The sequence below is a fragment of the Rana temporaria genome, chromosome 2, assembly GCF_905171775.1.
Source record: "Rana temporaria chromosome 2, aRanTem1.1, whole genome shotgun sequence".
NCBI classification, from domain to species: Eukaryota; Metazoa; Chordata; class Amphibia; order Anura; family Ranidae; genus Rana; species Rana temporaria.
Window position 1 is genome coordinate 79,168,904 of NC_053490.1, and position 27,260 is coordinate 79,196,163.

Below are 27,260 nucleotides of genomic sequence, written 5' to 3' on the forward strand. Positions count from 1 at the left end.
CCAAAAACAGCAGTTTATGAGCTTCAATGTGCATGGAGCCTAAAGGCCCATACACACAATTAGGGATGAGCTCCGGCGTGTTCGCACAGTCCACGTGCAGAGCCCGCCAGGAAGTCTGCACGGTGCTGCGCTAACCACAGGCAGTGAGATATTTCCCGATCTCCGCAGCCGACCATCGGAACAATGTCTCACTGCCTGTGATTAGCACAGCGCCGTGCAGACTTCCAGGCAGGCTCTGCACGTGGACTGTGCGAACACGCCGAAGCTCATCCCTACCCACGATAGGACTTTTTGACAACAAACTTCAAAATGAGCAGGTTTTTTAAAAAATCTGACCGTGTGGACAAACTTTTTTGGTTTTCATCGGACAAATGTTCGCTCTGCAAACAGACAAACTTTACGGCAACAAAAGTCCTAAGGTGCAAAGTACTGCCGTGTGTACAGAAATCCATCGGACTTAAGTCCAAAGTACAAACACGCATGCTCAGAACCAATGCAAAAGATCAGACAATACAGAAGTTGACCAAAGGGTGGCGGTAAAAAGCTGAAAAAACACATGATTTTGGGAAAGTCTGCTGAAATATTACTGCCGTGTGTATGCATACCAAGTTCACGGCCAACGCACTTTGAACAAAAATCCATGGAAAAGTTTGTTTGAAGTCCGATCGTGTGTATGAGACTTTAGGCTTCATGCACACTGGACATTAAAATAATGTTATAAAAACGCCAGTAGCTTTGCAGTGAGTCTTTCAACGTTTTTGAAATAGCGTTTATTCTCTTTTTTTAGCGTTTATGAGCGTTTAGCGTTTTTTGTGGTCTGAAAAACGACTCCTGAACCTGATTTTTGGGGCATTCAGAAAACAGCCCATAAACTCCACTGCTGATAAATGTCCAAAAACGTCCATGTGTGCATGGGTCCAGTGACGTCAGCAGCAGAAGACGAGCAATATGCTGCCCCCACCGCCATCTTCTGTGAGGGAGCCAGGAAGTGAGGCATTGCGGCTTCGCTGCCTGGTTCCCTACGGTGCATGCGCGAGTCGCGCTGCGCCGTGCTCACTGGTTCCCGCTGTGTTCTGGGAGACAAGTGTTTCCCAGAACACAACGGGGGGGGGGGGGGCGGGATCTGACCTTCTGCCCGCAGTCTACCCGCAGACTGTGTGGCCGGAAGTGGGTGCAAATACCTGCAACACATGTAAAATGCACACCAATGCGTTACAAAAAAAGGCAACACATTTGTTAACAAATGCATTGTGGTGTGAATTGGCCCCTTACACTTGAGCTGAGAATTTTTTGTTGTTTTGCTGACTTTTTTTTTTTTTTTGTCTGTACAGGTGTTTTTATGTCCATCTGAGCCTTTAGCTTTTTTTTTTAATGTTTAGCCAATGGAAAGCTAGTTACTAGAGAAAATAAATGTGTGATATGTGTGTCGGCAGGTATGTAGGAAGGTGGCACTCAACTGCAGCAGCAGCAATGGAGAGGAAGTCATGAGGAACATGGTTCCTCTATGGTTTCCTGAGTCACCGGGGCAGTGATCCGATTGGATGCTGGCTGCCCATGTGACTCTGACTGCCATCTTGGATGTGGCAGAGTCTATTTATGACCCTGGTTCCTGGGTTTGGTGCATTTGCCTGTGGGTAGTGTAGAGACAGGTCACCCATCTGTCAGGGACAGTATTAGCGGCAGGCCGCATTCTGCCCCTCCAGACAGACGCTGTCAATTCAGCTGATACTTGCTCAATTGGACTGTGTGTGTGGTATTGCCGCTGAACCCACCCACATGTGTTTTTTTTTTTCCCCCAGTATGTTTGTGGATTTTCAGTTGCTTCCATTCAAGCTGATTGGAGCCAAAAAAAACATTTGTGGCTCAAAAGAAGCTTGTGTACTTTTTTGAAAACCACAAGCTTCAAGCGGCACAGGGCTCAGACAAGAACAAGCACACTTGAAAACCATGGGATTTTGGATGTTGAACGTTTCGGAGATTTGAGCCACAAAGGTGTGAATGGGGCACATAAAGTGGAAGGAGAGGGACTTGTTAGGCCTCATGCATACTGGCCATTTAGCACGTGGGCGTCCAATCCCGGTGTTTTCATTAGCCCAGGTGCAGCGTCTTGCTTCACTGACTGCAGCTTGTCAATCTATGAAGGGCTGAAATAAGCGTCAGCCTGATGCTGAACCAAGTAGTACTTATGTTTAGGGCTGTATGCAATCAGTGACATATGCCCAGAGCACAGATTTTCAAGTATACATTCCTGAGGGTATAGGGCCCTAAAGGTGAGTCCCACTCAGTACAGTGTTCAGTTCCGTCCTGCCACAGTGTATTTTAACCTGCCTTAGGCTTTGACAGGCTGCAGGCAGTGGTTCTTGATGCTGGGCTTGGCCTAACAAGTCCCTCTCCTTCCACTTTGGGATTGGGCGCACCGCTGGGATTGGGTGCACGACACTTAATGTATATGTAGCATTACCTCCTAGGGGTGAATGATGCGTATTGCATGTAGTAGAAGTAAAGGAATGTCCAGACAGGTGCTCTTTGCTGTGCTCTTTATTACCCAGCCGGGTAAAAACAGTAAACTTGTGGTGAGGAAAGTAAAGCTGAAGAAGAAAGGAGAATAACAAATTCAGGCGTAATGATGGGAAACAGTCCTGCTCCCAAACGTAACACTTCTCTTCACCACTCCCGCCGGAGTGGGTCTAGTGTACCCGGACAGGCCTCTCTCACTGACCTGGCAGCCGGAGTATCACTCGGACAATTTTAGGAATAAGTCCCTGCCACAGACCCTCTTTGGTGAACTTGAACTTGGGAGAAAGTCTCTGCCACAGACTCTCCTCGTTGAGCCTCAGGAGATACCTCTGCCACAGGTTCCCTCAAGATTCCCTTGGATTCTTGGAGATATGCCTCCTTACTTGAGTTACGTCTGGATCTCCTTCAACTTGCCTGGGCCATTGACCTGAAACAAGTAAGCAGATTAGCATTTTTTTAAATTCACTTGACTGCTTGTTTCAGGCCACTGATTTCTCATTTTGAAATGAGAGATAGCCAGGCAAGCTGTATTCTCAGAACAAGGTTGGGAATGGAGCCTTAACATATTTTCTGTCAGCACCGTTTTTTTTTTTTTTTTTTTGGCAGAAAGCATAAGCTAACAATGTAGTTTAGACTAAGGCCCCGTACACACGACCAAACATGTATGCTGAAACTGGTCCGCGGGCCAGTTTCAGCATACATGTTCGGTCGTGTGTAGGCGCGAGCGGGCCGAATTCCAGCAAACATTTGCCCGCCGGGCCTTTTCCCAGCGGGCAAATATTCCTGGACATGTTTTAAAACCGTCCGCTGGAATCCTGCCCGCTCGGACATGTACGGTCGTCAGTACAGACCTACCGTACATGTCCGAGTGCCCGCTGTCCCTCGCATGCGTCGAATAACTTCGACACATGCGTGGAAGCCTTTAAATGGCAGGCCCGCCCACGTCTCCGGTGTCATCGCCGCGTCATCGTCGCGGACACGCCCCGCGTATTGTTTACGCGCGGACTTCTGTACGATGGTTAGTACAACCATCGTACAGAAGCCCTCTGGCAGGCATGTACGGTGAAAACGGTCCGACGGACCGCTTTCATCGTACATGTTTGCTCGTGTGTACCGGGCCTAAGAGGAATATGCAATGTTGTCATTGCTGGCATCCTCCTGATAATGCTACTTGCTTGGCTTCCTCTGTCTTCAATTATTTGTCACTGACCCAGAACAAGTTTGCAGTTAGTAAAGTCAGAACTTCTGGTTATTGAGAAATCAAAGGGCAGTATGTGCATAGCTCCCAACGGTCCTTGATGTCCCTCTGTCTTTCTTTCCTCCTCATTTGTCCCTCACTTTGGCCTCATCTATATAGTTGTATATAAAATGCACTTTTTATCTTTCAAAAGGTGTTTCCCAGTGCTAAACCTTTCATTCAATTTCTAAATTGCAATTTTATTTTATTTTTTTACATTCTATTAAATGCCTGTAAGCAAAATGCAGCTAAATGCCAGTTACCGCATTTACAAGCTGTTACAGGCATTTGGCGTTTCAATTTCCTCTAAACATCCGTCCTGAACGCATTTTCTTGCTTTCCTAAAAAAGCCTCTAAACTCAATGGCCCAGATTCATGTAGGGCGGCGTAACTTTGTGCGGGCGTAGCGTATCTTCTTTACGCTACGACGCCGCAGTATTCACAAAGCACTTGCGTCCTAAGTTACGGCAGCGTATCGTAAATGGGCCGGCGAAAGCGCGCATATTTCAAAGTAGGCAGGTCGTGGGCGTGATGTATTTAAATTAAGCGTGACCCCATGTAGATGCATGGCCGTACGAACGGCGCATGCACGCGCATGCTCAGTATCAAGTCGAATTTTCAAAGTAAATTACGCCCGCTCAATGCTTAGGCGACGTGAACGTAACCTACGCCCAGCCCCATTTACGGACGACTTACGCAAACAACGTAAATTACGACGCTGTTCGGACGTTTCCTAACATGACTTACCCCTGCTTTATGAGGGGTAACTTTACGCCGGTCCGACACCTTACGTAAACGACGTATCTTGATACGCCGTGCGCACGTACGTTCGTGAATCGGCGTATCTAGCTAATTTGCATATTCTACGCGGAAATATACAGAAGCGCCCCTAAATATGCACCATAAGATACGACGGCGTAAGAGACTTACGCTGCTCGTATCTAGGCAACTGTGAGGCGTAGCTGATTCTATGAATCAGGCGTGGAGATACGCCGTCGTAACTCTGAGTGTGAGGCGTCGCATCTGTAGAGTTCCCCAATCAAGAGGGACAAGAGGAGCACTGCGGAGGGACCCCAGAAGAGGAGGTTAGGGGACACTCTGTGCAAAACCAACTGCAGAGAGGAGGTAAGTATAACATGTTTGTTTATAAATAAAAAAAGAACCTTTTATTTATCCTTTAACACTCGAAGGGGTAAATAAAATTATCAGCTTTTATTTATTCACACAGAACCTTTATCCCAAAAGGAAAAACAAGTTTGCTGTAACTGATTATAAAGTGTAAGCTGGAGTTTGGCTTCAATATGTTAGTGTAATTAAATCTGCTAATACATTTAATACTAAAGCCCCCACCCAGACTGACAATGCTGCTGTCTGCTATGCCTCCTCTTCTCATTCCTCCAGAGTTGTATCTCGCTAATATAGGAGGTGCGTTACTGGCCAGATCACCAGGGGAAAAAGACAAAGAAAGGAAAACTAATGCAGCCACCACATCTAATCTAATTGGTAAGCAACAATATATTCAATTTTTAGGATTGGAGTTTAATACTACTTTAAGGACACAAATGCCCATTAATGACCTCTACACCTTTCACTGAATTAACTGTTGGAGTCATTCATAGCGGGATAGGATCAGACGTGTGAACAATTGGGTCGTGTTAAACAAATATTTGCACACCGCAAGTGTAGAACACGTAATTCCAGCAAGACATTACAATAAGTTGTTTTCCAGCCCTGTCCTCAAATGTATCCCATTAACAAGAGATAAAGCTGTAGCAGGTTGGCAACCAGGAAGGATCTGCAAGCTGTGGGCCAAATGCAAAGATGTGAGCGTTACTGTTAGGGGAAAAAAATAAAAAATCTTGGCTAAGAATGTTATCATGGAATATTTTCTTACCCTGTGCACATCAGACCTCATGTATATAGACAAATTAGTGAAGCGGAACATATTCTGTGAGAATACAATGCTGAAAACCAAAGGCAGGTGCCAGCACATGGCTAAGCTCTCTGGTGTTGATTTCCCTGAGGACGGTCAGGTTGAACCTACACACCTGACCAGCCCCGCTGCCAGCAGCCTGAAAAATCCTAGAAAGGCTGGAAAATGCGGCAGCTACACACAATACCGAGTGGTGTTTAGGGTCATGCAAGAACAAATGCCTAGATCACAAGTATCTGAGGCACGGGGCTAAACTCCCAGGGTGCATGAGGCCTGACAGGAGGGCAGTTAGATGTGTAGATGTGCATATACAGTAAAACCTTGGTTTGAGAGTAACTTGGTTTGAGAGCATTTTAAAAGTTTTAATACATTTTGCCTTGATATACAAGCGACGTCTTGATATAAGAGTAGCGTCATGTCACAACTGAGTATAAAAAAAGAAGAGAGGAGCCTCTAAGGGTCCTTTCACACGTGCGGACCGTTCGTCCGTTTTTTCGTACGTCCGTTTACGGACTGCAATGCTTTCCAATGGGATAGCGTACGTTAGCGGATGAGCATCCGCTAACGTCCGTTAACATCCATCTCCGTTAAGCTCCGTTTTTTTGAACGGAAGAAAACCCTATTTTTCTTCCGTCAAAAATGGAACGGACGAAAAACGGATGTTAGCGGATGATCCGTTTAACATCCGATCCGCTAACATCCGTTTTTCATCAAAATATGTAATAAAAATAAAGTTCTAACAAAAAAAAAAAACGGATGAAAAAACGGATGAAAAACGGATGACAACTGATGAAAAACGGATGACAACTGATGAAAAACGGATGTAAAAGGGATGAAAAAACTGATCAACTGATGATAAAAAACTGATCTAAAAAACGGTCCGCACTTGTGAAAGGACCCTTAGTGTAGCAATATGGTTACATTTAATGAAAGTACAACATTTAGCAACTTATTGCTACACTTAAGCCGTGTACACACGATCGGTGTGGGCCCCATCGGCCTTTTTTCCATCGGTGTTTAAAAAATAGAACTTGTTTTAAATTTTTCCTATGGCATGGGTCGGATTTTTGACTGATTGTGTGTAGGCAAGACTGATGAAAGTCAGCTTCATCAGATATCCGACGAAAAAATCCATCGGATTAGATTCCATTAGATATCCGATTGTGTGTACGCGGCTTTAGAGGCGCCTCTCCTCTCCTTTTTTACTCTGTAAAAAAAAAAATGCTTTGATATACAAGTGCTTTGGATTACAAGCATGTTTCTGGAACGAATTATGCTCGCAAACCAAGGTTTTACTGTACATGAATGAATGACTGGGTGCTCATTTATTTTGTCAATGGAGACAAGAAAGTGCGGAATCGACAGCACAGGCAGACGTGTGGAGGGGGTAGAATGGTTAGGTTGGAGTTGATTATTAACAATCAGGACAGGTTTTCTAAGGTGTGTATGCTCCCACCTTTACCGATGCGTGACAAAGCTGCCCAACTCCCTTTTATCCTCACCCCCAGCAGCTCACATTTGAGGTATGTTTGATCATAGTAGAGTCCTTCAAGGGATTATAGATCTCTATTTTCATTTATATTTTATCACATCATTATGTGCTTTTTCCCAGGATTCCCATTTTGTAGGCCCTGGTACGCGTGTCTTTGCTACAATTGGGGACTAGGCCCCCTCCTATTGATTTGGGGCATGGTCTCTATATCTTTTTCACCACAGACCTTGGGCTGGAGACACCTCTATTCCAGAGGTTGACTGCAAGCAGCTATAGGGTGGGCAGGACGGTCAGAAGACTCCATGTGGCAGTGTCCATTTTTTTTAAATGGATGTGGATGATTTGATGTATATGCAACTGAATAAAATGTTAGTTGCCAGCACTTTTGACCTGTTTTGGCTATTCATTACGGGATGGATATACTAACTTACTGTTAATTATCTGCATATGAAATGTATAGATTATATATTTCCTGTTATCCCTGATGAAGGCAACAACACTCATCTCCGAAACGCGTTGGATATAGGACTCTGTATCTTAATTTTGCATATTTTGACTCCCTAATGTTCAATATTTTGTGTATTTTTATACTAATACATAAAAATTATTATTTTTACTTTCATTGTCTTTTGGTAGAGCCTATAGGATTTGGCACACCTTTTGAAATCCTATATATCAGAATTCTCCTTTCACCCCCAGCAGCATACACTCACTAGGAAAAGAAGGCCTAGCTTAAGCTCCAAACTGGATTGCCATAGATGGGGCTATCAATTCCTCCCCAGCTCCTGTAACAGTGCTGATCCAAAAAAAAAGAACATGGGAGATGGGGAAATTGGTCACATGCATGCCCATATCTAAAAGTAGTGGGCATTTCACTTTGCACTGGTGCTTTGTAATGGGTTCAATCATTTCACATGAAGGGGACAAGGAGTCTGCTGTCAAATATTCTCCCTTAATATAGGGCTGTCATCTTTTCTGTTATAATATACATTTCTTTTTTTATATACATGTATTTCTAGAACAAAGTTTCTCCTAATAACTTAGATAAATGATCAGTAAAGCTGGCTGATCTTGGGTTCTTCTAATGACCCCAAAGACCCATACATCTTTCACAAGGGACCCGTCTAGTCCGTTCAGTAGGGGATCCATGAACAGATCCCCTGCTAAATCTAAGCAGATGGGTATTGTGACATCTGTGTCCTTTCAGTATTTAGCTTCATTTAACTGAAGCTTTCCAGACCCATATTGGATCTATGGGCCAACGGATGAAAACAGACTTGTGTCTGTTCACATCAGACTACATCTGATCCATCATGTGTAGAAAAAAACAAAGGGACGCACACCTTTTTTCCATTATTATTATTATGATTATTATTATTATTGCGGTAGTAAACCTGCACTTAAAAAAAAAAGGGGGGGGGACTTGTTCTAGGCTTACCTGTAGGTAAAAGTGTCAAATTTGGGTATACAACCACTTTATTAATAATAATAATAAAAAAAAATACATACGTGTGTGTGTATGTGTATATATATATATATATATATATATATATATATATATATATATATATATATATATATATATATATATATATATATGTATGTGTGTGTGTGTGTGTGTGTGTGTGTATGTATGTATGTATGTATGTATGTGTGTGTATATATATATATATATATATATTTTGTGACAGGAAGTCAGGTAAATCTGTGGGTGTTGTCACAGACGGGACATACATTTCTGCCTTGTTTAGACAATACACCAATTGTTATTAGGTGCCGGCTGCAAAAGTAGCCAGAAAAGGTCTAAGGACGTTGGAAAACTTCAGCTGTTTAGAATACGGCAATTAAGGCCTCTATAAGTAATCTAGAGGATTACCACTGAATTGCTGCATCCTGAGGCTTTGTGAGTAAGGAGAGCAGGGTACTGAAAGTCTTCTGAGGAGGTGAGGAGGGGATTGATTTTTCTGTGCGATAAAAAATCAAAAGACTATTGTTTTTCTGCTGTATAACCAGCAGTGTCTGCCCAGCACTAGGCTGTGCCAGACTCCCTAGACAGGTTCCTGTGTGGTGAAGGTAGACGCCCCAAGTGGCCAGGGTTTATTTTATGTTTGATTTTATTTATGCTGTTTGGATGCTTGCAAGATGGAAGAATAAACCAAAATCTTTGTTTTCAACAGTCTTCTAATGCCTGTCTGTATAAATTCAGTGTGTAGTGAACCTATCCAGGGGGTCACACACCCCGCTACCGAGCTAACCCCTTACAATATATATATATATATATATATATATATATACAGTGATGAAAATAAGTATTTGAACACCCTGCTATTTTGCAAGTTCTCCCACTTAGAAATCATGGAGGGGTCTGAAATTGTTATCGTAGGTGCATGTCCACTGTGAGAGACATAATCAAAAATAAAAAAAACAGAAATCACAATGTATGATTTTTTTAAACTATTTATTTGTATGATACAGCTGCAAATAAGTATTTGAACACCTGAGAAAAACAATGTTAATATTTGGTACAGTAGCCTTTGTTTGCAATTACAGAGGTCAAACGTTTCTTGTAGTTTTTCACCAGGTTTGCACACACTGGAGGAGGGATTTTGGCCCACTCCTCCACACAGATCTTCTCTAGATCAGTCAGGTTTCTGGGCTGTCGCTGAGAAACACGGAGTTTGAGCTCCCTCCAAAGATTCTCTATTGGGTTTAGGTCTGGAGACTGGCTAGGCCACGCCAGAACCTTGATATGCTTCTTACAGAGCCACTCCTTGGTTATCCTGGCTGTGTGCTTCGGGTCATTGTCATGTTGGAAGACCCAGCCTCGACCCATCTTCAAAGCTCTAACTGAGGGAAGGAGGTTGTTGCCCAAAATCTCGCAATACATGGCCCCGGTCATCCTCTCCTTAATACAGTGCAGTCGCCCTGTCCCATGTGCAGAAAAACACCCCCAAAGCATGATGCTACCACCCCCATGCTTCACAGTAGGGATGGTGTTCTTGGGATGGTACTCATCATTCTTCTTCCTCCAAACACGGTTAGTGGAATTATGACCAAAAAGTTATATTTTGGTCTCATCTGACCACATGACTTTCTCCCATGACTCCTCTGGATCATCCAAATGGTCATTGGCAAACTTAAGACGGGCCTTGACATGTGCTGGTTTAAGCAGGGGAACCTTCCGTGCCATGCATGATTTCAAACCATGACGTCTTAGTGTATTACCAACAGTAACCTTGGAAACTGTGGTCCCAGCTCTTTTCAGGTCATTGACCAGCTCCTCCCGTGTAGTCCTGGGCTGATTTCTCACCTTTCTTAGGATCATTGAGACCCCACGAGGTGAGATTTTGCATGGAGCCCCAGTCCGAGGGAGATTGACAGTAATGTTTAGCTTCTTTCATTTTCTAATGATTGCTCCAACAGTGGACCTTTTTTCACCAAGCTGCTTGGCAATTTCCCCCATAGCCCTTTCCAGCCTTGTGGAGGTGTACAATTTTGTCTCTAGTGTCTTTGGACAGCTCTTTGGTCTTGGCCATGTTAGTAGTTCGATTCTTACTGATTGTATGGGGTGGACAGGTGTCTTTATGCAGCTAATGACCTCAAACAGGTGCATCTAATTTAGGATAATAAATGGAGTGGAGGTGGACATTTTAAAGGCAGACTAACAGGTCTTTGAGGGACAGAATTCTAGCTGATAGACAGGTGTTCAAATACTTATTTGCAGCTGTATCATACAAATAAATAGTTAAAAAATCATAAATTGTGATTTCTGGAATTTTTTTTTTTTGATTATGTCTCTCACAGTGGACATGCACCTACGATGACAATTTCAGACCCCTCCATGATTTCCAAGTGGGAGAACTTGCAAAATAGCAGGGTGTTCAAATACTTATTTTCCTCACTGTATATATATATATATATATATATATATATATATATATATATATATATATATACTCGAGTATAAGCCGACCCGAATATAAGCCGAGGCACCTAATTTTACCACAAAAAAACTGGGAAAACGTATTGACTCGAGTATAAGCCTATGGTGTTCATCTACGTGCCTCACTTTGCCTCACTGTGTCCATGTGCATGCCTCACTGTGCCCGTGCCTCACTGTGCCCATGACTAGACTGATGCTTAACATGGGAGTCTATGGAAGGGGTGCCCGGGTTTTGAAAATTGGAGGTCCCCCCAGACAACAAACTTTGCACACTTATAGAGGAGAAATGGGGCTACATGTGTACCAAGTTCTGGGTCCCGGGGACCTACAACTGCCCAGTACCGTGTCCCCAAATTCACCAGAGAAATTACCGTTTAACCTGGGAGTCTATGGAAGGGGTGCCTGGATTTGAAAAATCGGTGCTCCCCGGCCGTAGGTCCACCGGACAACAACCTTTGCACACATCTAAAGGAAGAGTGGGGCTACATGTGTGCCAAGTTTAGGGTCCAAAGGAGCTACGGTCAGCTGGTACCGGGTCCCCAAAATCTGGATGATCAGGCGCAAAAAGGTGACTCGAGTATAAGCAAAGGGGGCATTTTCAGCACAAAAAAAACTCGGCTTATATTCGCGTATATACGGTGTGTGTGTGTGTGTGTGTATATATTTTTTTTCATGAACCGGGCAGACTCCGAGGTAAACAGATGTGTAAATTGTCTCATATCCGTTTTATACATCTGTTTGCCCATAGACTTGTATGTATCTTCTGATCGGAACACCTATGTGAAAGAAGCCTTGTGATTTTTTTTTTTTCTTTCTTTAAATGTTTTTGAGAGCTGGCAATAACTTGTTGGGCAATGATCACGCAGGATGTTTCACCTGTCATATTATATTTACATTTATTACATCAGATGAGAACTGTTTGCTTTATCTGCAGAAAACAATAGAGTTGGCCAAGAATGTACAAAGCACCTGCTTCGATATCATTGTCTTAAAATACTGTCATGAACAAGTCACATGACTAGAGGGGAACGGTAATGCAAAAAGCCTTCCAGGTATAAGATACATGAACAACAATTATTTGTACACCTACATGTTTGCTAAACTACAATTATCAAAAATACTGAGCTAGATGACTTGTGGCAACAAACACCTGTTGGCCTGCAGGGCCTGACTAGGAGGAAACCAGATTTCCAACATAAAGAACTTGGCTGTGTAGTAACGTCGGTAGGAACAGTTCCCCCAGCGGTTATCTTCTACATGGTTGCCAACTTTTTAAAATTAATTTTGAAACCTGTTCTGCAGCTGAGATGATGTTCTGTATTGTGCCTATGTAAAGTATACATACACAATTAACAAAAGTATCGGGATGCTTGCCTTTAGACACACACACACACACACACACACACACACACACACACATATGAACTTTAATGGCATCCCAGTCGTAGTCTGTAGTGTTTAATATTGAGTTGGCCCACCCTTTGCAGCTATAACAGCTTCAACGCTTCAGGGAAGGCTGTCCACAAGGTTTAGGAGTGTGTTCAGGTTGAGGTCAGGTCTCTGTGCAGGCCAGTCAAATTCCTCCACCCCAAACTCACTCATCCATATACTGATGAGAAAAGGCATTCAGCAGTTTATTTTTACTAAAATAATTGCATTTCCATGTTCTGTGTATTGTGGGAGACCATATATAGTGAATGCAGAGTCCTGGGTATAGTAACTCTTTAAATCTGGCAGTGGCCATATTTGGACAATGTCAGACAACATCCTTGCCCCTTTCTTTTCTTTCACCTGTAGGCCAGGGAAAATTCCAGTCAGCAGGTGAATGGGGCTAGGGATAAGTTACTGGTTTCTAGGGCCCTGCTGGCTGCACATCTGCCAATGTCCTAGCCAGCAAGGGGCTGAACATGCACTGTAAAAGGCGTGTCCACAGTATAGACACTCCTGCCTCAGAGCCACCCCCCCTCCATGCTACAGATTCATGGACCTGTTCCTGATAGGTACATGAATCTGTTGCCCACACTGACATTTGTTGTGAAGGGCGTGCGCAAAGTGGTTAGGTTATCCTGACTGGACGTCATGTGACGTCCAGCAGGATAAGCCGCGACCGAGCGCCCACTGTGCAGCAATCTTTCGTGTGGCGTGTCAGTCTGACAAACTGCATTACCGTTCTAGGTAAAGAGGCTCTGACGTAGGCTCTTTACCATGTGATCAACTGTGTCCAATCACCGCATAAACAGGAAGAGCCGTGTATCGGCTTTTCTTCCACTCACGCTGACAGACACGAGTAGAGGAGAGCCGGATGTCTGCTCTTCTGACGAGGGGGGGGGGTCTGTGCTGATTATCAGCGCAGCCCGCCCGAGAATGCCCACCTAGGACCACCAGAAATTCCCACCCGGGACCACCAGGATTGCCAATTAGTGATCATCAGTAATGCCTGCCAGTGTGTCAGGAAAGTTTCCTTCCGCTGGTGACACTGCCTAATATTTGGCGTGCAGTACTGTGGTCCACCAGCAGGTGTCTCCTGGCAGTCTGGAACTGCCAGGGGAGCTCTCCCCTGGTGGTGGTATTATGTGATCTTTGGGCCGCAGTACTGGCGTCCACCAGCGGGGGGTTCCTGGCAGTGTGGGACCAACATCGGCTGCGATTAGGCGTCACCTGAGACTGATTGCAGGAGATGTGTACAAATACCCGGCTGTGACAATCAGACTTTGCCTTGGTATCTCTCCATGTGCCCTGACCCTGAGTAGCTTGGCATCTGATCCTGATCCTGTCTGTAACCTGAACCTGGAATCCTGTACCCTGTGCTTTGTACCACTACCTGTCCCCCCTGTGATCCATCCGTCCTCTCCTTGTCCTGTTTGTTTTCCCTTTCCCCAGCTGCTGACCTCCCATTGACGATCCTGGCCTGGCCCTGTTATGATTCTGGTTTTCCCCATTACCTGTACATATTGGTCTCTTACTGTTATTATTTGTGGGTTCTGTTGGTATTGGTTGTTGTGCACAGTGTGGTATTGGAGGTTGTTATTTTAATATTATTTCACTTATCTGTAATAAATTATATTTTCACTTAAACACGTCTGGGTTTCCTCTGTTGCAGTTCACACAGTTCTTTTCTTATCTGATACGTGACACAGTGCCACCCCATTAGTGCCACCTTATCAGTGCAGCCTCATCAGTAAAGTGAAAAAACGTACTTATTTACAACATTTCTATAACGGAAACGAATAAAAACTTTATTTTTTTCACATTTTTGGTCATTATTTGTTATTTATTCAAATACCACCAAAAGAAAGCTCTATTTGTGGGAACAAAATGCAAAAAAAAAATTTGGCCTGGGCAGGAAGGTGGGGGGGAGTGCTCTGTATTAAAGTGGTTAAATCCTATGGATCTCTTCACACCATAGCACAGCAAAAACATACCTCCTCATTGAAATGAATGGAAAACACATCAAAAACACACCGGGGTTGTGTTTTTGGGGCACTTTTTTGAGTCACATGTGCATGAGTGGATTTGGGCAACCAGAAAATGCATATGAGTTTAGTCGTGGGAGCAATGTGAATGGGTCCTAAAGAGTTTCTATGACACTATAAATAAATTCCTTTTCTGTAATAAATACCTTCCTGCTCGCATTGTCTTGTGTCAAGGCCACAGTTCCGCTCTAACGCAGGTACAAATGCAACTCACAATACAAATACTGAAATGCAAGTAAACCTCGAGTTATCATTTACAGTATATTCCCACCTATTCATCTCACCTTTAAAAGAATAAGAACATATGATAAACCTGTGTGCACAGTATGTCTTCCATATATGTGAATAAAGTTCAGCACACTTTACCTCTTACCTAAATAATATTACCTCTGACTCACATATCCAGAGAAATGTAATGATTCATGGTAAAAAAAATATTTCAAAATAACACACAAGCCGATTAAACAAACACACCTGAAGGTGTCGGGTTATACAGGTGCATGTTGTATTTTCGGAGTCTTATAACCTAATTATCAAATTTTTCAGTACCCTCTTAGAGGAGTTTTTTTACCTTCATGCATAGAAAAAAAAAAAAGACCAGCATAATGTCCATGTCACAAGTCCTCTCCTATGAACAGGAACATAACCCAAATGTCAAGATTTAAAGCGGGGGTTCACCCTAAAAAAAATTCTAACATTACAATGAGCTGACCTGTGACACAGACATTATGCTGGTCTTTTTTTTTTTTTTTTCGTACATACCGTTTTATCTGTATTTTCTCCACGGATTTCCCGCGGGAGTGGGCGTTCCTATTCACAGGGTAAGTGATTGACGTTCTTCCGACCAGCGCATACAGTGCATCACGAGTTGCCGAAAGAAACTGAACGTCGGGTCGGCTCTATACGGCGCTATACGGCGCCTGCGCACCGACGTTCGGCTTCTTTCGGCAACTCGTGACGCTCTGTATGCGCCGGTCAGAAGAACATCAATCACTTACCTTGTGAATAGGAACGCCCACTACTGCAGGGAATCCGGGGAGAAAATACAGATAAAACGGTATGTACGAAAAAAAAAAAGACCAGCATAATATCCGTGTCACAGGTCAGCTCATTGTAATGTTAGAATTTTTTTTAGGGTGAACCCCCGCTTTAAGGAGATGTGTCCGTCCATGGAAGAAAAGAGAAAATAGGATTTTTTGTACTCACCATAAAATCCTTTTCTCTGTCATCCATCCTCTTGCTGCGAATCTGACTCTTGCTGGAGATGTACCTTAGTTACAGGTACATACCATCATATCTGGTGGGATTGTGACATGATTCACCCATTCTGGAACCAAATTTTCCAAATATATTCTGACCTTTATGATGAACCTCTCACCCCCTCTCCCTCTATTGCTCTCCTCTCCATTCTCCCAGGCTCCAAAAAATTCCAAAAACACACCCTTCTAAAATTCTGTCTTGGTGCTGGTAGACAATTGATTTCTAGACACTGGAAATCCCCCCCCCCCCCTGACTCCAGTCGAATGGGTGAGTGAGATGAATGGCATTATGCTTATGGAAGAGTTGCAGGCCAAATCCCTTGATAGATACGCTAAATTCTCCTTCACATGGAGTGTTTGGAGGCACTACTCCACCTCACATAAACTAAAGAACAAACTCCCGCCCAAACTGATTCCCTGAATTCCTGTCAGGTTCTGGCCTACCATTCAGTTCACTTTAAATCAATATATTTTGTGGTGGATTTGAGCACACCGTCTCCTTTTTCCCCACCCTTCACCCTTTCCCTCCCCCTCCCCTTTCTTGAACTTTTTCTTTATCACTTTCCTCTTTGTCTTCTATACCGTTAACTCATTTGCACTCCGTCAGGTGTATGAGTGAGGCCCTGTACACACGACCGAGTTTCTCGGCAGAATTCAGCCAGAAACTCGATCCGAGCCGTATTCTGCCGAGAAACCCGGTTGTGTGTACTCTTTTGGCCGAAGAAACCGACGAGGATCTCGTCGGGCCAAATAGAGAACATGTTCTCTATTTCCTCGTTAGTCAATGAGGAAACTTGGCTCGCCGAGACCCTCGGCGGCTTCACAAGGAACTCGACGAGCAAAACGATGTGTTTTGCCCGTCGAGTTTCTCGGACGTGTGTACAGGGCCTCAGTTGTGACTTTTGGGTGTTGTACAAACCCTTTACTGTCTTGATGCTACCTGCACTCCTGCCTTAGTTTTCTCCCTTTTACTTCCCTGGGATCTGGTCGCAGCAGGTTCCCATTGGGGAATCCAGGCCAAGGGTAGTCTATACCTGACGTAGGTTAGCACTGTATACTTTTGTACATGCTTGTATGGTATGGAATGTACATGTTTTACATTGGTCCGATTTCTTTTGTTTTCTGTTTATACTTGTCTGAAAAATTACAATAAAAAATTATTGAACCTAAAGTTAGTCAAGTTCATGAAGGACCATTGAATGGTCGGACAAGCAATTTTATGATTTTGTGTCCAAATTTTTAAAATAAATTGTACCGGTGTAATCTTGCCAAAAACAGACCAACATTTGCCAGCTTCAGCAGAACCTGGATGAATTTAGATCCATCTATGAGCAGGCTGGTTGGACTGACCTTGGCTTCAGTCCAACCAGACTGTTTTTTTTTTCTTCGATCACTGCCGGTGGCTATAGCCGCCAGCAATGATTATTGTAATCTGATAGCTGTGAAACCTCCCACTGTCAGAATACAAAAGTGCAGTGAAAGGGATTCCCCCATCAACACTGGTTGTGTTGATGGGGGAATTATGCAATGTCTTTCCTTCAACTGGTTACCGAAGGAAATAAATTTGCATTAAGCATGGCCTGCTACTGTTCTTTGCACATTTACACAGCAATTTGCACTACCTTGCTGAAAGCAGCCTGTATATCTGATAACCATCTCCAGTCTGCAAAGTCTAGCACAGACAAGCTGTGTGCAGTTTTAAACTGTGAAAATAAAGGGATCTTATTCTGGCTTTCAGGGTTGAGGAATTCCTCTAGTGTTATTGCTACATGTTACAAGTCAGACCTGCAGTGAAGCGTTAAATTCTTTCAGAAGCATTAGCATATCTGAGACGAGTCACTGGGCTGTGGAGCTCTTAAAAGACCAGTTTGAGCTGGAGAACTTGTTTTAATTATAGGTTTTAGCTGCCGTCTAACTAGATTTTGCACCTAGGTTTTTTTTCTAAGTGCTATTTTCAAAGCGCAAGCTGTCATAATGTGTGATGGCTGTAAAGCTGCACAAAGCTAAAGTTACATGGAAGCCAAAGCAGGGTGGAACATGTTTGAATTTGCATAATTTAATCGTAGTGTGAGCTTCCTCTGACCTTGAAAAGAGTCATCCCTTGGAAAATATTGCTCTTCCTACCAGTGGTGCTTAAAATAAAAAGCATCCCATTGAGGAGGGGGATGGATTGGAAAGGATAATCAGAAAGTCAGTGACAATAACTGCTTCGGACGTTGGAAGAACCCTTTTCCCATTATTACCCTGATTATTGCCTGAGCCAGTAGTGTATTTAGGTTTTGTGCTTCCCGAGGCCTGACTAAACTTGTGCACCCCCTAATTTAAATATGACCCACCCCTTCCTGTCTAGGCCACACCCCGTTCTGTTAAAGACCTGCCCTGAAATTTTCGAGCCGGGACACTAGTTCTTAGGCCTCGTACACACGACCGGATCTATCCGCTGGCATTGATCCGCGGATCAGTTCCAGCAGACAAATCCGGTCGTGTGTACGGCCTAGCGGACATTTTTCGGCGGAGATTTCTCCAGCCGACGGATTTCCAGCGGATAAAAATTTCTTAGCATGCTAAGAAATTTATCCGCTGGTATCCAGTCCAGCGGACTGATCCGGTAGTCTGTACAGACTCACCGGATCAGTCCGTCCGCTCCCCTCCATCGCATGCATCGTAATGATTCGACTCATGCGTGGAAGTACTTACCTTCCAGCGTCGCGCACGTCGCCGCATCATCGTCGCGGCGACGGCGCGACACGTCACCGCGGATGTATTCCGTGCGGATTTTGATCCGATGGTGTGTACAAGCCATCGGATCAAAATCCGGAGGAGGAATCTCCGCTGGAAACGGTCCCCTCGTCTGTACGAGGCCCTAGAGCCTGAGGCAATGGATTCCCTTAATTTGCATAGATTTCCTCTCACTTTCTGTGTGACTATGGGGCAGGAAGTGGAGGGAAATCTCTGCAATGGGACAGGGATGGTAAAAAATAAACTGACAGGGGCTATAACCCTCCCTTACTCTATCCAAAATGAAAAAGTGTTGCCTATAGTTCTACTTTAAGCACAAATTTCTGATAATTCTATGGAGAGGACTAAAGAAGATATAACCATGCCAATGGTGCAGCCGAAAACATATAGCACATTGAGGAAGGGTTGTGGTCCAAGGTAATAGGACCACAAAATTAGAAGCGGCGACCCCCCCCCCCCCCACAGTTGCGGGAAAGCTGGCTACCTGCATACCGGAAGCAGTGTGGCCACTTTATAGGGGCGCTAGACTAATTTGTCTATCAGCCCAGTCCGCCCCATCAGACTGGTGCTACATTAGAAGTGTATCGCAAGCTGGCGGGGACTCTTTCTGTGCTGCCCCCCCTGCAAAGTGCTACCCTAGGCCTGGGCCTTGTTGGCCAAGGCCAGGATACAGCGTTGGCCTGAGCTTCGTATTGGATGCGCAATCCACCAATTTATAGCCTTGGGCTGGCTACAAGCATTTGTTTTCAAGTAATTTCAATTTGCTTTATATCATAAAACCAACAGAATGGACCAAGGCAACCAACCATTAACAAAGATCATTCCGCAGTGTCAATGAAAAGCTGGGTGGTAGGCTGAGTTGATTAGTTTGATCAATTTTGAAAATGAAAGCTAGTTGATGTTATTGATATTGCCTTACAATTGCCACATGTATTGGCGGTTTTCAGGTCAACATGAATTTCAGGAATACCATTTGAATGGACCTTTTAAACAGAAAAAAAAACTTACGTGGTAAATGTAATCCATATGACAGATCAAAATCTGACTTTATATGGCCAGTATTATGCTTGGGACAAACGTAGATCTATACTAAGGCAAAAAAAAGTTAACAAAAACTTCTTCTGTCACTTTTCTATTTATCTTTTGACAACTGAAATTAGTTGGCCATCAGTAGAGTGGTCTTCTGTAAGCACCTTTTAAAAACATTGAAGTGTAGGTGTTGATAAGCCATTCGTGATGGTATGAGCCAAACAGCTGCTCCTGTTCGGCGGAAGCCAAGCATCATATATACAGCTTCTTGCTGTCAACAGTTCCTAATCAACCACTGTCCTCACCACACATTGCTTACATGGCTTGGAATCCCAGTGACATCACGGCCCAACTAGGGTCTACGACCATATGGCCATGGCCATATTTGGTCAATTATGTCAATAATATGTGGAGCTATGATCTGGTTATGTGCGCAGGGTTCATTGGGTGTATAATTTGTCATTGGAATCGACAATAAATTCATAATGAAGGACTTTTGAGGGTATGTGGCTTGACATAGTCCCCCCCCTTCTAGTATGGATTTCTTAAGGGACCTCTTTCTCCACCCCCTTTTTTTTTTTTCATAGGGTATCCCATAAAACAGATCAGACATTTGGAAGGGTCTGTATGACTTGTTTGTAGATGACAGAAAGGAAAACCCACTTGTGCATGTTAGCAATTTTTTTGACAACCTTTTTACTAGCCTGGAAAATGGGCATTATTGACTTGACAGATTCAGCTCCTATTGATTTTTATGGATTTCAGGTTTTGGTACTGAACTGAACTCAGGGTAGTTTGTTTCACCCCCACACATTCCCACAAATTTGTGTGAAGATCCCCTCTGCACAAACTTACATCCTTGAATTCTGTGACACGTATTTAGTATGCCCTGTGAGTAGGCACTGCTGTGTTACCCATTTCACAGAGCCTGTCTTATGAACTACAGAGGTGGTGAGAGGAGGAGTCTCAGGAGGTAAAACCAGCACAGGAATTGCTGCTTGCAGGCAGAAAGGTACCATGGGATATATAGTACTTAGAAATTGAAAGTAAACCGAGGATAAGCTGCAAAGTATGCAGGGAATCCAGAAAGTTGTGGACAGAGACAGACAGCAGACAGGTAGCACTCACAACATGAAATAATATTATTTTTTTAAACAAGCTTATATTTGATTCTCAAAAAAAAATATTGTTTGTATTTATTATTATTGTAGCTAATACAATGCTGAGGTTATAAAGAGAACAGTATGCTGCGACTATAGAACTCCAAACAATACAAAAATCAGTCAGGAGGGTACAGTACGGGGGGGGGGGGGGCAGGAAGGCATAGTGCAGGGGTGTCAGAAGGGGCACAGTGCAGGGGGGTCAGAAGGGCAAAGTAAAGGGGGCCAGGAGGGTACAGTAAAGCAGTCAGTATAGGGGGCAGTGGGTAGAGGTGACAGAAGGGTACAGTACAGGGGGCAGTAATGTATAACCCTGAGATGGTCTCCTCAAGAAGAGCAGTGCAGGGAAGCTGCTATCACAGATCTTGCCTGTTCTGGCACTCTGTCACTGGGCTTAATATACAATCAAAATTACATCTCCCTCTCTACCTTCCCCCACAGTTTCCAGCGCTCTCCTGGTGCTTTGCAGGAGTTAAAGAAAAATCCCCTGAGGTAGAGTTCTCTGACTGAGTGTTACAGCATCTGGGAAATAAATTGTTTGTCTCTACATCTATGGACATTTTGGTGTCCTGAAGTATTCCATCTTTGACCGTATTGATTTTAAACTTAAATTTGCATGTTGTGGTGAGTTCCTTGCGCATATTCTTCTGCTAAAACATAATCAAACTTGAAATTGTTATTTCGGTAAATCCATTAACGGTTAATTATTATATACTGTAATTATTCATCATGTTTTGTTACATCTATATTTTTATAATATACGTGTTATATTTTTGCATTGACCATCCTCCTTATACCTATCTCTTATGATATATTGTAGTTAGTTCTAAGCTCTTGAAGAAGCTCAAATGTGAGCGAAACATGTCGAGTGAACTACAACTACAAGGAGTCGTTTCACATTGTTGAAGCTTGACACATTCAAAGATCATGGATGGTTTTTTATAGGGTTGTCCCGATACCGATACTAGTATCGGTATCGGGACCGATACAGAGCATTTGCGCGAGTACTTGTACTCGCGCAAATGCTCCCGATGCTTCGCCGATACTTTTTTTTTTTTTGTGGCCGGGAGGAGTCAGTGGCTGGGGAAGGCAGGAGAGGGCGGGAGGAGTGCGGGCAGAGTTTGGCTGGAGAGGGGGCGGGCAGCACACGCTGTGAGGTGTCAGGCCGGCGCCCCCCTTCCGTGACTGAAGAGGACTGAGGATTGAGCGCAGAGCGGGCAGGATGGTGGAGGCAGCAGCAGCAGCAGCAGCAGCAGCAGCAAATGAATATTTGCTTAACAGCCTCTCACTGAAGCCTGGCTTTGCGGGGGATCGGGGGGGGGGGGGGGTCCGTCCATCCGTCAGCACACCCAGGACATGGCCGCGGCGCTGATAATTCTCAGCTGTGACTGTTACAAAGTGTCGGTCTTGCTGCTTGCAGGGGGTCAAGGTACACGTCAAGGATCATCCGACTACAGCAATTGGCTGGGGAGAAATATGCTACCAAGTGCTCTGTGCCATGGTTAGTATTACATATTATAACTAATTCAGATTCTGGGACCTAGGTATGGATATTTAGGAAAGGGGAAACTGTTACACAGTCATACAGCCGAGCAGACCAAAGCTGCCTCCCCCTCCTCTGTGTACTCTACACTACAAGTGCTGTGCACGGCGATCATCTGAGCTGAGGTGCACTGCACAGCATTACAGGTCTGAAGGGGGGGGGTTTATTGTAGTGGGGGGGTCTCTATTGTAGTGGGGGGCTGGTGTCTCTATTGTAGAGGGGGGGTGTCTCTATTGTAGAGGGGGGTGTCTCTATTGTAGAGGGGGGGGGTGTCTCTATTGTAGAGGGGGGGTGTCTCTATTGTAGAGGGGGGGTGTCTCTATTGTAGAGAGGGGGGTGTCTCTATTGTAGAGGGGGTGTGTCTCTATTGTAGAAGGGGGGTGTCTATTGTAGGGGGGTGTCTATTGTAGGGGGGGGGGGGTGCGCATCAGGATCAGTGACCGGTGCAGTCACATTCAGTTGCAGTCAGCGGCCAAATGTCCCTACGCTCATCTTGGTACACCCTGCAATCCTCTGCAGTAAGCAGCAGCAGACATCTTGTTACACCCAGCCTGAGCTATATGGGCTGGGTGTAACAAGATGTCTGCTGCTGCTTACTGCAGCGGAGTGTAGGGTGTTCCAAGATGGGTATTGCAGCATATATATTTTTTAAAAATTCAGTGTAATTTTTAAAAGCATTTCAGTGCCAGCCACCTATCAGTGCTATCAGTGTCACCTATCAGTGCCCACAAGTGCCACCTATCTGCTATCAGTGTCAGCCACCTATCAGTGCCCACAAGTGCCACCTATCAGTGTCACCTATCAGTGCCACCAATCAGTGCCACCTATTAGTTCCCATCAGCACCACTCAGTACCCATAAGTGCCGCCTATCAGTGCCACCTATCTGTCCCCATCTGTCAAACTGCCACTTGACATTGATATTGGAAAGAAGTATCGGTACTTGTACTCGGTCTTAAGGTCTTGTAGGCGGGAGCTCGCCTAATTTAAATGGCACACGCCCCTTTGAATTACGCGGGCTTACGCCGGAGGCCGCCGGCGTAAGTTTTCATGCAAGTGCTTTGTGAATCAGGCACTTGCGATGAAAACTTGCGGCGGTGTAACGTATCTACGATACGTTACGCCGGCGCAATTCTACGTGAATCTGGGCCACAGTTACTATCCTGCCCTTTTACATTTCAACGCTCTTACAAGCAGGGCCCTCTTGTACATGGTATGGTAACTGTACTGTCTTCCTTTTATTTTGTAAAACAGTTTGCGCTATATCACTTCTGTATAGTAATTGTATGTGTATTATTACCATATTATAATTTTAATAATATTACACCATATATATATATATATATACACCATATATATATATATTCTAAAATAACTTCCCTATTATCTTAAAACTTCAACCTTAAAGGGGTTGTAAAGGTTTGTTTTTTATTTTCTAAATGGGTTCCTTTTAAGCTAGTGCATTGTTGGTTCACTTACCTTTTCCTTCGATTTCCCTTCTAAATGTTTTTTTTCTTTGTTTTCTTTGTCTGAATTTCTCACTTTCTGTTCCTCCTCGGTAAGGTGTTCTGGCTGACTAAACCCTAACCACAATGGCTCGGATGATGGGGGCAAGCTTACTGGGGAGAAACAGGAAGTGAGAAATTCAGACAAAGGAAAAAAAACATTTAGAAGGGAAATCGGAGGAAAAGGTAAGTGAACCAACAATGCACTAGCTTAAAGGAACCTATTTAGAAAAAAAATGTTTGAACCTTTACAACCCCTTTAATATTTTCCTGCTTTCATTTGTTTCCCCAGGGCATTAGTTCATAGCTAATAATATTGCTAAATGTAAGTTTGCAGCTGCACATTCTAAGCCAATATTCATATAACTGGGTTATTCTGAAGTGTGCTATATGTCAGCCACATATACTACATGAAATAATTGAGTTGTTTACTGTTACAGCAGAAATATGCAGTAGATGATTAACTTAATCTCCAAAGTTATTACTATATACAGTGGATATTGTAATAACATAGCCTGTGTGTATCTATTGGGGTAGATCCACAAAGAAAGTACGCCGGCGTAATTTCAAAATTCCCACGTCGTATCTCTGTTTTGAATCCTCAAAACAAGATACAACGGCATCTGGGTTAGATCCGACAGGCGTACGTCTTCGTACGCCTTCGGATCTTAGATGCAATTTTTCGACGTCCGCTAGGTGGCGTTCCCGTCGTAATCCGCATTGAGTATGCAAATTAGCTATTTCCGACGATCCACGAACGTACGAGCGGCCGTCGCATTCTTTTACGTCGTTTCCGTTCGTCTTTTTCCGGCGTATAGTTAAAGGTGCTATCTGGTGGCGTACTCAATGTTAAGTATGGCCGTCGTTCCTGCATATCATTTTGAAAATTTTACGTTGTTTGCGTAAGTCGTCCGTGAATGGGGCTGGACGCCATTTACGTTCACGTCGAAAACAATGACGTCCTTGCAACGTCATTTGGAGCAATGCACCCTGGGAGTTTTGACGGACGGGGCATGCGCAGTTCGTTCGGCACGGGGACGCGCTTCATTTAAATAAAACACGCCCCCTACTCGCCACATTTGAATTACGCGCCCTTACGCCGCGAGAGATACCATACCCAGCCGTAACTTACGGCGCAAATTCTTTCAGGATTCAAAGAATAGCAAAGTAAGTTACAGCGGCGTAGCGTATCTCACATACGCTGCGCCCACGCAGATGTATGTGGATCTGACCCATTGTGTCTATCTATCGTATCTATCTATCTATCTATCTATCTATCTATCTATCTATCGCACCCTGATGTTTAGGCATGGCTGCTATTAAATTTAGTTGTCAGACGATAGTTGCCTTGGCCAATTGTTAGGAGATCAATTGATTTCTCCCTAATTCTGGACTTGCTGCACTTTTCTCTTCTGTAACTAGATGGCACTGTAGCTGGTTACATTGGATAAGACAATGGCATAGCAAGGGCAGATTAGGAATGAATGGGGTGTCTCAGCCAATGAGCAGGGCTCTTTTTGGGTCCCTTGGCCTGCTGGGAGAGCCTATTTTATTTGGGTGAAGTCAGGTAAACAGGGTTCTATGCCACCTGGACGACTTGTCTGAGTGGATGTGTGTCATGCTGCCCTGGGCTGCTAGGTCGTAAGCCTAAGGCCAATCCTGGGGACATCTGGCTGCTAGAATGTCTGAGGGCCTATCTAGAAGCAGGAGAGCAGCATAGGGTTGGGACTTTGGGCTTGTAGTCCAACCAGAAGTAATGGTTCTGCTGGAGGGGAACCAGCTGTGGTTGGAGATGAAAGGGGAAGATGTTGCCATTAAGGGACCATCCACCTTGTTACCTGGAGACCACTGTGAATAATCTGAAGTCAGTACCTCCTTCTGGGGGAATCTGTACCTAAAGTTTTTCTTCTGAAACCAACACTATCGGGAATGTTGATCTCCTGTGTTCCTGAAAGCTTCCACATCACTACAGGGCAACCACAGAGCATTGATGAATAAAAACTTGCATAGAATAAACTACACGCAAGAACAATTAACAAACACAATCTGTGCAACCTATAAATCCATGGGCTGAATGGGAAAAATCTCTTGACTCCACAACCAAACTAAACAGCATGGGTGGATGAATTTGTAGTGCTAGCTGATGTATTCCAAAAAGCAGTGCCTTGCCTGGCAGGGCAGGAGACCTGATTTTTATAAGTCACATTTAAGGGCACACTGGCGGGTTATTGGGCGGCATTAACTGGGTTAATAGAAACCGTCCGGCATTCGGCCAGTGTGTAAGGCAGACGGTCCGACAGAAGCTGGCCGTTATTTTGAAGGGGCATGACCAAAAAAAGGTCTAAAAGGTCAGCCAATTGACACCTGAACCAATAACTGAAAGCGCTGACTGGTGTTCTGGCAGGGGCATTGCTCAGTGGGGGAGATCAGTGTACTAACATCGGATTGTTAATACAGGATCACCTCCTGTGCTCTCTAGTATTTTTTCGTTCAGCCCCCTGGGTTGAACGTTAAAAAAAAAAAAACTACTAGTGTGTATCAGGCCCCGTACACACGACCAAACATGTATGCTGAAACTGGTCCGCGGGCCAGTTTCAGCATACATGTTCGGTCGTGTGTGGGCGCGAGCGGGCCGAATTCCAGCAAACATTTGCCCGCCGGGCCTTTTCCCAGCGGGCAAATATTCCTGGACGTGTTTTAAAACCGTCCGCTGGAATCCTGCCCGCTCGGACATGTACGGTCGTCAGTACAGACCTACCGTACATGTCCAGGCGCCCGCCGTCCCTCGCATGCGTCGAATGACTTCGACGCATGCGTGGAAGCCTTTAAATGGCAGGCCCGCCCACGTCTCTGCGTCATCGCCGCGTCATCGTCGCGGCTACGACGCGGACACGCCCCGCGTATTGTTTACGCGCGGACTTCTGTACGATGGTGTGTACAACCATCGTACAGAAGCCCTCTGGCAGACATGTACGGTGAAAACGGTCTGACGGACCGCTTTCACCGTACATGTTTGTTCGTGTGTACCCGGCCTCAGTCTTAACAAGATGGGGGAAGGATAAGGATGCAAGTGGACTGTAAAAAGAAAAGCAGCAGACTGATGAGCATATCTTTAAGTCACCCTGCGCTTTCCTCCTATCAGCATGTTTCTTGTGGGCTGTGGCCGGATTTCTATTAGGTAGATTCAGGTACGTTGGCGTAACTTTGCGGCGGCGTAGCTTAATGAATTTAAGCTACGCCGCCATCAGTTAGCGAGGCAAGTACATGATTCACAATGTACTTGCCTGCTAAGTTACGTCGGCGTAGCCTAAATCGGCGGGCGTAAGGGCGCCTAATTCAAATGTGTTTGAGGGGGGCGTGTTTTATGTCAATGGCGCTTGACCTCACGTTTTTTACGTTTTTTTTCTGCGCTTGCGCCGGGCGCCTACATTT